Here is a 10,709-nt window from a genome sequence, read left to right on the forward strand (position 1 = left end):
TGCATCAAACACATGTTATTCATTTTAAATGATAAATAAAGCCTTAAAACTAATTTTACCTTTATAGATTCACTGCCTGTGTATCAGTGTGTGTGTGTGTGTGTGTGTGTGTGTGTGTGTGTGTTTGTGTGTGTGTGTGTGTGTATATATATATATATATATATATATATATATATAGAGAGAGAGAGAGAGAGAGAGAGAGAGAGAGAGAGAGAGAGAGAGAGAGAGAGAGGAGGGAGGGAGGATATTTCCCCCGTCACGAGATGAGAGAAACATAATACTTCACGAGACACATGGACTATCCTATTTATTATTTACTTCTTGTGTAGTTGTCTACCGGAAAATTAAATTAAAGCGAGAGAAGCGGTGCAGTCACCAGACCGTGACTAGACTGGTTTGACGACCCGGTGACACAGGATACGACAAACTGCGTGCGAGTACTACGAAGACGGTGATAGACAGCAGAAAGACGGTTGGTTGAAAAGTATAGTTGACAATTAATACTTCATTATCTATTTCCGGTCAAGGTGTACTTTTCCGATTGGAAATTGTGATTATATTAACGATAGTCAAAATGGTGATTGCTATCATCATTAAACCAAACAGAGTACAGCGTCCTCGTTCTGAAAGGGTTACATACGAAAGCACCTTCTAGGTTCATTAGCAGAATGACGTTAACCTGAGATCTCTCCAGCACACCTTGCCCACTCTTTCCATCAGGTGGGGGTACAATGCAATACAATGGAACACCACTTATCTGGACCCCACATAACCGAAAACCTCGCCTATCAAACAATATTCATATGAAATGAAATAAATACTGCATAAAATGCTTCATTTATCCGGACAGTGAGTTTCAATGACCATCAGTGCAAACTACACACTATTGTGTCACACTTACCGAACCGCGACCACGCTTGACGATGTCTGTTTTGCAATTCATCAACCGGTTGCTAACAACAAAAGGGGAGGGTATCATGTGTCCACTGTGTTAATTAGTTACATGAATAATAATAATAATAATAATAATAATAATAATAATAATAATAATAATAATAATAACATTCCATTAAAGTGTAACGTGATATATCGGAATGTAGGCATGTGGTGTTGCCATTGTGCTTAACGGACGACTACGCCCCTATGCTAGAGTAACGCCTCACCCACAGAACAACTGATTCATAATTGTCAAAAAGAGGGTTAATAGCGTGCCCACTCATGATGTTGAGAAAAACAGCGCCTCTCTAATTAATTCATTTCAGCCTACTCTCATTCTCAATCACGTGTACACGCTCGCAATTTACAACACTCATTTCACCCCAACCCTGTACCACTGGTTTCCACAAACACAAACGCTGCATAAAGAGCATTTCAATCTCAAAAGGTTCATTAGTGCACAATACATTTCTAGATTACATTTTCCACACATGAATGAGTTCAAAACACAGCTTTCATCTCACGAATACGGCTATAAATAATGTTTACGTATTCCAGGTTGTCGCAACCTCTCCCTGACAACTGTATACGGAACAAGTGTATTATCTAAACTAGGCTTCATACACACGGTTGGCAACACAGGGTACAAACGATACAAACAACAGACCGAATGTAATGCGCACAAACACGCGAATATATTTTAAGGCGCTTCAGTACATTCACTCAACAAATGACAGACCAGTATCCGAGACACGCTTTGTGTCATTGGTCTAAAGTGTATAATGCTTCAAGAATATTTCTTTGTTCCTGAAACGAAGGATTAAGACATTTAATGGATTACAAGTGTTTTTCATCTGAAATATTTTAAACGACAGCATTCAAAGCGAAAGGACAGCAAAGTAATAATTGCAATGTGTATGATATTAAATTTGTTTCATACGGGGAAGGAAAGGTAACTTTTGTGCAGTATTTCAGGAGTGATTGATGAAAACTGTCCGTATGCAACTGTTTCCGCCTAGAAGTGTGTTTAAGCATGCCTTAGTCTACTGTATACGTGAGTATCCTTGTAGAAGTGTTTAAGCATGCCTTAGTCTACTGTATACGTGAGTATCCGCGTAGAAGTGTTTAAGCATGCCTTAGTCTGCTGTATACGTGAGTATCCGTGTAGAAGTGTTTAAGCATGCCTTAGTCTGCTGTATACGTGAGTGGGTATCCCTGTAGAAGTGTTTAAGCATGCCTTAGTCTGCTGTATACGTGAGTATCCGCGTAGAAGTGTTTAAGCATGCCTTAGTCTGCTGTATACGTGAGTATCCTTGTAGAAGTGTTTAAGCATGCCTTAGTCTACTGTATACGTGAGTGAGTATCCATGTAGAAGTGTTTAAGCATGCCTTACTCTACTGTATACGTGAGTGGGTATCCTTGTAGAAGTGTTTAAGCATGCCTTAGTCTACTGTATACGTGAGTGAGTATCCTTGTAGAAGTGTTTAAGCATGCCTTAGTCTACTGTATACGTGAGTGAGTATCCATGTAGAAGTGTTTAAGCATGCCTTACTCTACTGTATACGTGAGTGAGAATCCCTGTAGAAGTGTTTAAGCATGCCTTAGTCTACTGTATACGTGAGTGAGTATCCTTGTAGAAGTGTTTAAGCATGCCTTAGTCTACTGTATACGTGAGTGAGTATCCATGTAGAAGTGTTTAAGCATGCCTTAGTCTACTGTATACGTGAGTGGGTATCCTTGTAGAAGTGTTTAAGCATGCCTTAGTCTACTGTATACGTGAGTGAGTATCCTTGTAGAAGTGTTTAAGCATGCCTTAGTCTACTGTATACGTGAGTGGGTATCCTTGTAGAAGTGTTTAAGCATGCCTTAGTCTACTGTATACGTGAGTGAGTATCCATGTAGAAGTGTTTAAGCATGCCTTACTCTACTGTATACGTGAGTGAGAATCCTTGTAGAAGTGTTTAAGCATGCCTTAGTCTACTGTTTACGTGAGTGAGTATCCTTGTAGAAGTGTTTAAGCATGCCTTACTCTACTGTATACGTGAGTGAGTATCCTTGTAGAAGTGTTTAAGCATGCCTTAGTCTACTGTATACGTGAGTGAGTATCCATGTAGAAGTGTTTAAGCATGCCTTAGTCTACTGTATACGTGAGTGGGTATCCAAGGAGAAGTGTTTAAGCATGCCTTAGTCTACTGTATACGTGAGTGAGTATCCTTGTAGAAGTGTTTAAGCATGCCTTAGTCTGCTGTATACGTGAGTATCCGCGTAGAAGTGTTTAAGCATGCCTTAGTCTACTGTATACGTGAGTGGGTATCCTTGTAGAAGTGTTTAAGCATGCCTTAGTCTACTGTATACGTGAGTGAGTATCCATGTAGAAGTGTTTAAGCATGCCTTAGTCTACTGTATACGTGAGTGAGAATCCTTGTAGAAGTGTTTAAGCATGCCTTAGTCTACTGTTTACGTGAGTGAGTATCCTTGTAGAAGTGTTTAAGCATGCCTTAGTCTACTGTATACGTGAGTGAGTATCCTTGTAGAAGTGTTTAAGCATGCCTTAGTCTACTGTATACGTGAGTGAGTATCCATGTAGAAGTGTTTAAGCATGCCTTAGTCTACTGTATACGTGAGTGGGTATCCAAGGAGAAGTGTTTAAGCATGCCTTAGTCTACTGTATACGTGAGTGAGTATCCTTGTAGAAGTGTTTAAGCATGCCTTAGTCTGCTGTATACGTGAGTATCCGCGTAGAAGTGTTTAAGCATGCCTTAGTCTACTGTATACGTGAGTGAGAATCCTTGTAGAAGTGTTTAAGCATGGCTTAGTCTACTGTATACGTGAGTGAGTATCCATGTATAAGTGTTTAAGCATGCCTTACTCTACTGTATACGTGAGTGAGTATCCTTGTAGAAGTGTTTAAGCATGCCTTAGTCTACTGTATACGTGAGTGAGTATCCTTGTAGAAGTGTTTAAGCATGCCTTAGTCTACTGTATACGTGAGTGAGTATCCATGTAGAAGTGTTTAAGCATGCCTTAGTCTACTGTATACGTGAGTGGGTATCCAAGGAGAAGTGTTTAAGCATGCCTTACTCTACTGTATACGTGAGTGAGAATCCTTGTAGAAGTGTTTAAGCATGCCTTACTCTACTGTATACGTGAGTGAGTATCCCTGTAGAAGTGTTTAAGCATGCCTTAGTCTACTGTATACGTGAGTGAGTATCCATGTAGAAGTGTTTAAGCATGCCTTAGTCTACTGTATACGTGAGTGGGTATCCAAGGAGAAGTGTTTAAGCATGCCTTAGTCTACTGTATACGTGAGTGGGTATCCTTGTAGAAGTGTTTAAGCATGCCTTACTCTACTGTATACGTGAGTGAGTAACCTTGTAGAAGTGTTTAAGCATGGCTTAGTCTACTGTATACGTGAGTGAGTATCCACGTAGAAGTATTTAAGCATGCCTTAGTCTACTGTATACGTGAGTGAGTATCCATGTAGAAGTGTTTAAGCATGCCTTAGTCTACTGTATACGTGAGTGGGTATCCAAGGAGAAGTGTTTAAGCATGCCTTAGTCTACTGTTTACGTGAAAGAGTATCCTTGTAGAAGTGTTTAAGCATGCCTTACTCTACTGTATACGTGAGTGAGTATCCCTGTAGAAGTGTTTAAGCATGCCTTAGTCTACTGTATACGTGAGTGAGTATCCATGTAGAAGTGTTTAAGCATGCCTTAGTCTACTGTATACGTGAGTGGGTATCCAAGGAGAAGTGTTTAAGCATGCCTTAGTCTACTGTATACGTGAGTGGGTATCCTTGTAGAAGTGTTTAAGCATGCCTTACTCTACTGTATACGTGAGTGGGTATCCTTGTAGAAGTGTTTAAGCATGCCTTACTCTACTGTATACGTGAGTGAGAATCCTTGTAGAAGTGTTTAAGCATGCCTTAGTCTACTGTATACGTGAGTGAGTATCCTTGTAGAAGTGTTTAAGCATGCCTTAGTCTACTGTATACGTGAGTGAGTAACCTTGTAGAAGTGTTTAAGCATGCCTTAGTCTACTGCATACGTGAGTGAGTATCCACGTAGAAGTATTTAAGCATGCCTTAGTCTACTGTATACGTGAGTGAGTATCCATGTAGAAGTGTTTAAGCATGCCTTACTCTACTGTATACGTGAGTGAGTATCCTTGTAGAAGTGTTTAAGCATGCCTTACAGTACTGTATACGTGAGTGAGTATCCATGTAGAATTGTTTAAGCATGCCTAAGTCTACTGTATACATGAGTGAGAATCCTTGTAGAAGTGTTTAAGCATGCCTTAGTCTACTGTATACGTGAGTGAGTATCCTTGTAGAAGTGTTTAAGCATGCCTTACTCTACTGTATACGTGAGTGAGTAACCTTGTAGAAGTGTTTAAGCATGGCTTAGTCTACTGTATACGTGAGTGAGTATCCACGTAGAAGTATTTAAGCATGCCTTAGTCTACTGTATACGTGAGTGAGTATCCATGTATAAGTGTTTAAGCATGCCTTACTCTACTGTATACGTGAGTGAGTATCCTTGTAGAAGTGTTTAAGCATGCCTTACTCTACTGTATACGTGAGTGAGTATCCATGTAGAAGTGTTTAAGCATGCCTTAGTCTACTGTATACGTGAGTGAGAATCCTTGTAGAAGTGTTTAAGCATGCCTTAGTCTACTGTATACGTGAGTGAGTATCCTTGTAGAAGTGTTTAAGCATGCCTTACTCTACTGTATACGTGAGTGAGAATCTTGTAGAAGTGTTTAAGCATGGCTTAGTCTACTGTATACGTGAGTGAGTATCCACGTAGACGTATTTAAGCATGCCTTAGTCTACTGTATACGTGAGTGAGTATCCTTGTAGAAGTGTTTAAGCATGCCTTACTCTACTGTATACGTGAGTGAGTATCCTTGTAGAAGTGTTTAAGCATGCCTTACTCTACTGTATACGTGAGTGAGTATCCATGTAGAAGTGTTAAAGCATGCCTTAGTCTACTGTATACGTGTGTGAGAATCCTTGTAGAAGTGTTTAAGCATGCCTTAGTCTACTGTATACGTGAGTGAGTATCCTTGTAGAAGTGTTAAAGCATGCCTTACTCTACTGTATACGTGAGTGAGCATACTTGTAGAAGTGTTTAAGCATGCCTTAGTCTACTGTATACGTGAGTGAGTATCCATGTAGAAGTGTTTAAGCATGCCTTAGTCTACTGTATACGTGAGTGGGTATCCAAGGAGAAGTGTTTAAGCATGCCTTAGTCTACTGTATACGTGAGTGAGTATCCTTGTAGAAGTGTTTAAGCATGCCTTAGTCTGCTGTATACGTGAGTATCCTTGTAGAAGTGTTTAAGCATGCCTTAGTCTACTGTATACGTGAGTGAGAATCCTTGTAGAAGTGTTTAAGCATGGCTTAGTCTACTGTATACGTGAATGAGTATCCATGTAGAAGTGTTTAAGCATGCCTTACTCTACTGTATACGTGAGTGAGTATCCTTGTAGAAGTGTTTAAGCATGCCTTAGTCTACTGTATACGTGAGTGAGTATCCTTGTAGAAGTGTTTAAGCATGCCTTAGTCTACTGTATACGTGAGTGAGTATCCATGTAGAAGTGTTTAAGCATGCCTTAGTCTACTGTATACGTGAGTGGGTATCCAAGGAGAAGTGTTTAAGCATGCCTTACTCTACTGTATACGTGAGTGAGAATCCTTGTAGAAGTGTTTAAGCATGCCTTAGTCTACTGTTTACGTGAAAGAGTATCCTTGTAGAAGTGTTTAAGCATGCCTTACTCTACTGTATACGTGAGTGAGTATCCCTGTAGAAGTGTTTAAGCATGCCTTAGTCTACTGTATACGTGAGTGAGTATCCATGTAGAAGTGTTTGAGCATGCCTTAGTCTACTGTATACGTGAGTGGGTATCCAAGGAGAAGTGTTTAAGCATGCCTTAGTCTACTGTATACGTGAGTGGGTATCCTTGTAGAAGTGTTTAAGCATGCCTTAGTCTACTGTATACGTGAGTGGGTATCCTTGTAGAAGTGTTTAAGCATGCCTTACTCTACTGTATACGTGAGTGAGAATCCTTGTAGAAGTGTTTAAGCATGCCTTAGTCTACTGTATACGTGAGTGAGTATCCTTGTAGAAGTGTTTAAGCATGCCTTAGTCTACTGTATACGTGAGTGAGTAACCTTGTAGAAGTGTTTAAGCATGGCTTAGTCTACTGCATACGTGAGTGAGTATCCACGTAGAAGTATTTAAGCATGCCTTAGTCTACTGTATACGTGAGTGAGTATCCATGTAGAAGTGTTTAAGCATGCCTTACTCTACTGTATACGTGAGTGAGTATCCTTGTAGAAGTGTTTAAGCATGCCTTACTCTACTGTATACGTGAGTGAGTATCCATGTAGAATTGTTTAAGCATGCCTAAGTCTACTGTATACATGAGTGAGAATCCTTGTAGAAGTGTTTAAGCATGCCTTAGTCTACTGTATACGTGAGTGAGTATCCTTGTAGAAGTGTTTAAGCATGCCTTACTCTACTGTATACGTGAGTGAGTAACCTTGTAGAAGTGTTTAAGCATGGCTTAGTCTACTGTATACGTGAGTGAGTATCCACGTAGAAGTATTTAAGCATGCCTTAGTCTACTGTATACGTGAGTGAGTATCCATGTATAAGTGTTTAAGCATGCCTTACTCTACTGTATACGTGAGTGAGTATCCTTGTAGAAGTGTTTAAGCATGCCTTACTCTACTGTATACGTGAGTGAGTATCCATGTAGAAGTGTTTAAGCATGCCTTAGTCTACTGTATACGTGAGTGAGAATCCTTGTAGAAGTGTTTAAGCATGCCTTAGTCTACTGTATACGTGAGTGAGTATCCTTGTAGAAGTGTTTAAGCATGCCTTACTCTACTGTATACGTGAGTGAGTAACCTTGTAGAAGTGTTTAAGCATGGCTTAGTCTACTGTATACGTGAGTGAGTATCCACGTAGACGTATTTAAGCATGCCTTAGTCTACTGTATACGTGAGTGGGTATCCTTGTAGAAGTGTTTAAGCATGCCTCAGTCTGCTGTATACGTGAGTGAAAATACTTGTAGAAGTGTTAAAGGGGCACTAATCTCTGGCTTCTTCTCGGCTGCCTAACAATGTCCGTTTGGGCTCACTAGTTGACGTGAGTCGATTTGCTCGCTAACGCAACTGAGCGTGACAAGAGACTGGGCTACCGTCTGCAAGGACCGCTACATAATCTTTGAGGCACTATTTGTTTTACGTATTTTTGAACTCTGATCTATGAAAATTTCGACTTAGGGCGCATGCTAATTAATTTCTTCAGCCTAAACAAATAGACGAAAAGAACGATGAAAGCTCATCGGATGTCGTTATTTTGAAATACCACAGATGGTTATAGTTTAATAATTGAAAAAAGCATCCCTGCAGTGAAAGCATTTTCGGATTTCGTAGATAATACGATTAGTACTCCCTTGTTGTCGTCCATGTTTTCTGGTATAACCCTACTCTTGTGTATTTGTCGTCATTCACATGCTCAGTTAATTTATTTGTTACAGGTATGATTAGTGGTAGCACCACTCAGATTACCTGATAAAGGTCCCCATGTGGCATTTCCCGTGTCTGGGGTAATTATTCAAATCAAGGTTTGAAGTGAGGTGAAATGTGTGTTATGTAATGTAATATGCACGTGGCAGCCCGGGAAGGATGTATGGTCAGTTTATCAACAAAAAATACGTTGATTGATTAATCGCTTTTATCTTCCACGGCGGATATGTCAAAAGTAAGTGTTTACATGTGTAGGTTTACTAAAGCAGACGGAATACACTCATATCATGGCGTGAAGTGCCGATGTAAAAACAACATACTTTGTTCAAAGGGTTAGCCGATAATACGTTGATTGATTGTTGATTGTTCATTGTTATCAAACTCAATGGATTTTTCAGTTGAGAACCGAACACGGGTTAAAATATCCCGAAACGCTGTACATATTTTAAAATATTTGATTGTTACAGATGGTACTACCTATATGGGGTTAGAGGATACTACCTATATGGGGTTAGAGGATACTACCTATAGGGGGTTAGAGGATACTACCTATAAGGGGTTAGAGGATACTACCTATATGGGGTTAGAGGATACTACCTATATGGGGTAAGAGAATACTACCTATATGGGGTTAGAGGATACTACCTATATGGGGTTAGAGGATACTACCTATATGGGGTTAGAGGATACTATCTATATGGGGTTAGAGGATACTACCTATATGGGTTGAGAGGATACTATCTATATGGGGTTAGAGAATACTACCTATATGGGGTTAGAGGATACTACCTATATGGGGTTAGAGGATATTACCTATATGGGGTTAGAGAATACTACCTATATGGGGTTAGAGGATACTACCTATATGGGGTTAGAGGATACTACCACATGGGGATAGAGGATACTACCTATATGGGGTTAGAGGATACTACCTATATGGGTTGAGAGGATACTACCTATATAGGGTTAGAGGGTACTACCTATATGGGGTAAGAGGATACTACCTATATGGAGTTAATGGACACTACCTATATGGGGTTAGGCATACTACCTATATGGGTTGAGAGGATACTACCTATATGGAGTTAGAGGATACTACCTATATGGGTTGAGAGGGTACTACCTATATGGGGTTAGAGGATACTACCTATATAGAGTTAGAGGATACTACCTATATGGGGTTAGAGGATACTAACTATATGTATTTAGAGGATACTACCTATATGGAGTTAGAGGATACTACCTATAGGGGGTTAGAGGATACTACCAATATGGGTTGAGAGGATACTACCTATATAGGGTTAGAGGATACTACCTATTTTGGGTTAGAGGATACTACCTATATGGATTTAGAGGGTACTACCTATATGGATTTAGAGGGTACTACCTATATGGGGTTAGAGGATACTACCTATATGGGTTGAGAGGATACTACCTATAGGGGGTTAGAGGATACTACCTATATGGGGTTAGAGGATACTACCTATATGGGGTTAGAGGATACTACCTATATGTTGTTAGAGGATACTACCTATATATTGTTAGAGGATACTACCTATATGGGGTTAGAGGATACTACCTATATGGGTTGAGAGGATACTGCCTATATAGGGTTAGAGGGTACTACCTATATGGGGTTAGAGGATACTACCTATATGGAGTTAATGGACACTACCTTTATGGGGTTAGGCATACTACCTATATGGGGTTAGAGGATACTACCTATATGGAGTTAGAGGATACTACCTATGTAGGTTGAGAGGATACTACCTATAAGGGGTTAGAGTGTACTACCTATGTGGCGTTAGAGGATACTACCTATATGGGGTTAGAGGATACTACCTATGTTAGGTTAGTGGATACTACCTATATGGAGTAAGAGGGTACTACCTATGTGGGGTTAGAGGATACTACCTATATGGAGTTAGAGGATACTACCTATGTGGGGTTAGAGGATACTACCTATATGGGGTTAGAGGATACTACCTATATGGGGTTAGAGGATACTACCTATATGGAGTTAGAGGATACTACCTATAGGGGGTTAGAGGATACTACCAATATGGGTTGAGAGGATACTACCTATATGGGGTTAGAGGATACTACCTATTTTGGGTTAGAGGATACTACCTATATGGATTTAGAGGGTACTACCTATATGGATTTAGAGGGTACTACCTATATGGAGTTAGAGGATACTACCTATGTGGGGTTAGAGGATACTACCTATATG

Source organism: Haliotis rufescens, unplaced genomic scaffold, assembly GCF_023055435.1.
Source record: "Haliotis rufescens isolate VD_foot unplaced genomic scaffold, xgHalRufe1.0.p SCAF_21, whole genome shotgun sequence".
NCBI lineage: Eukaryota > Metazoa > Mollusca > Gastropoda > Lepetellida > Haliotidae > Haliotis > Haliotis rufescens.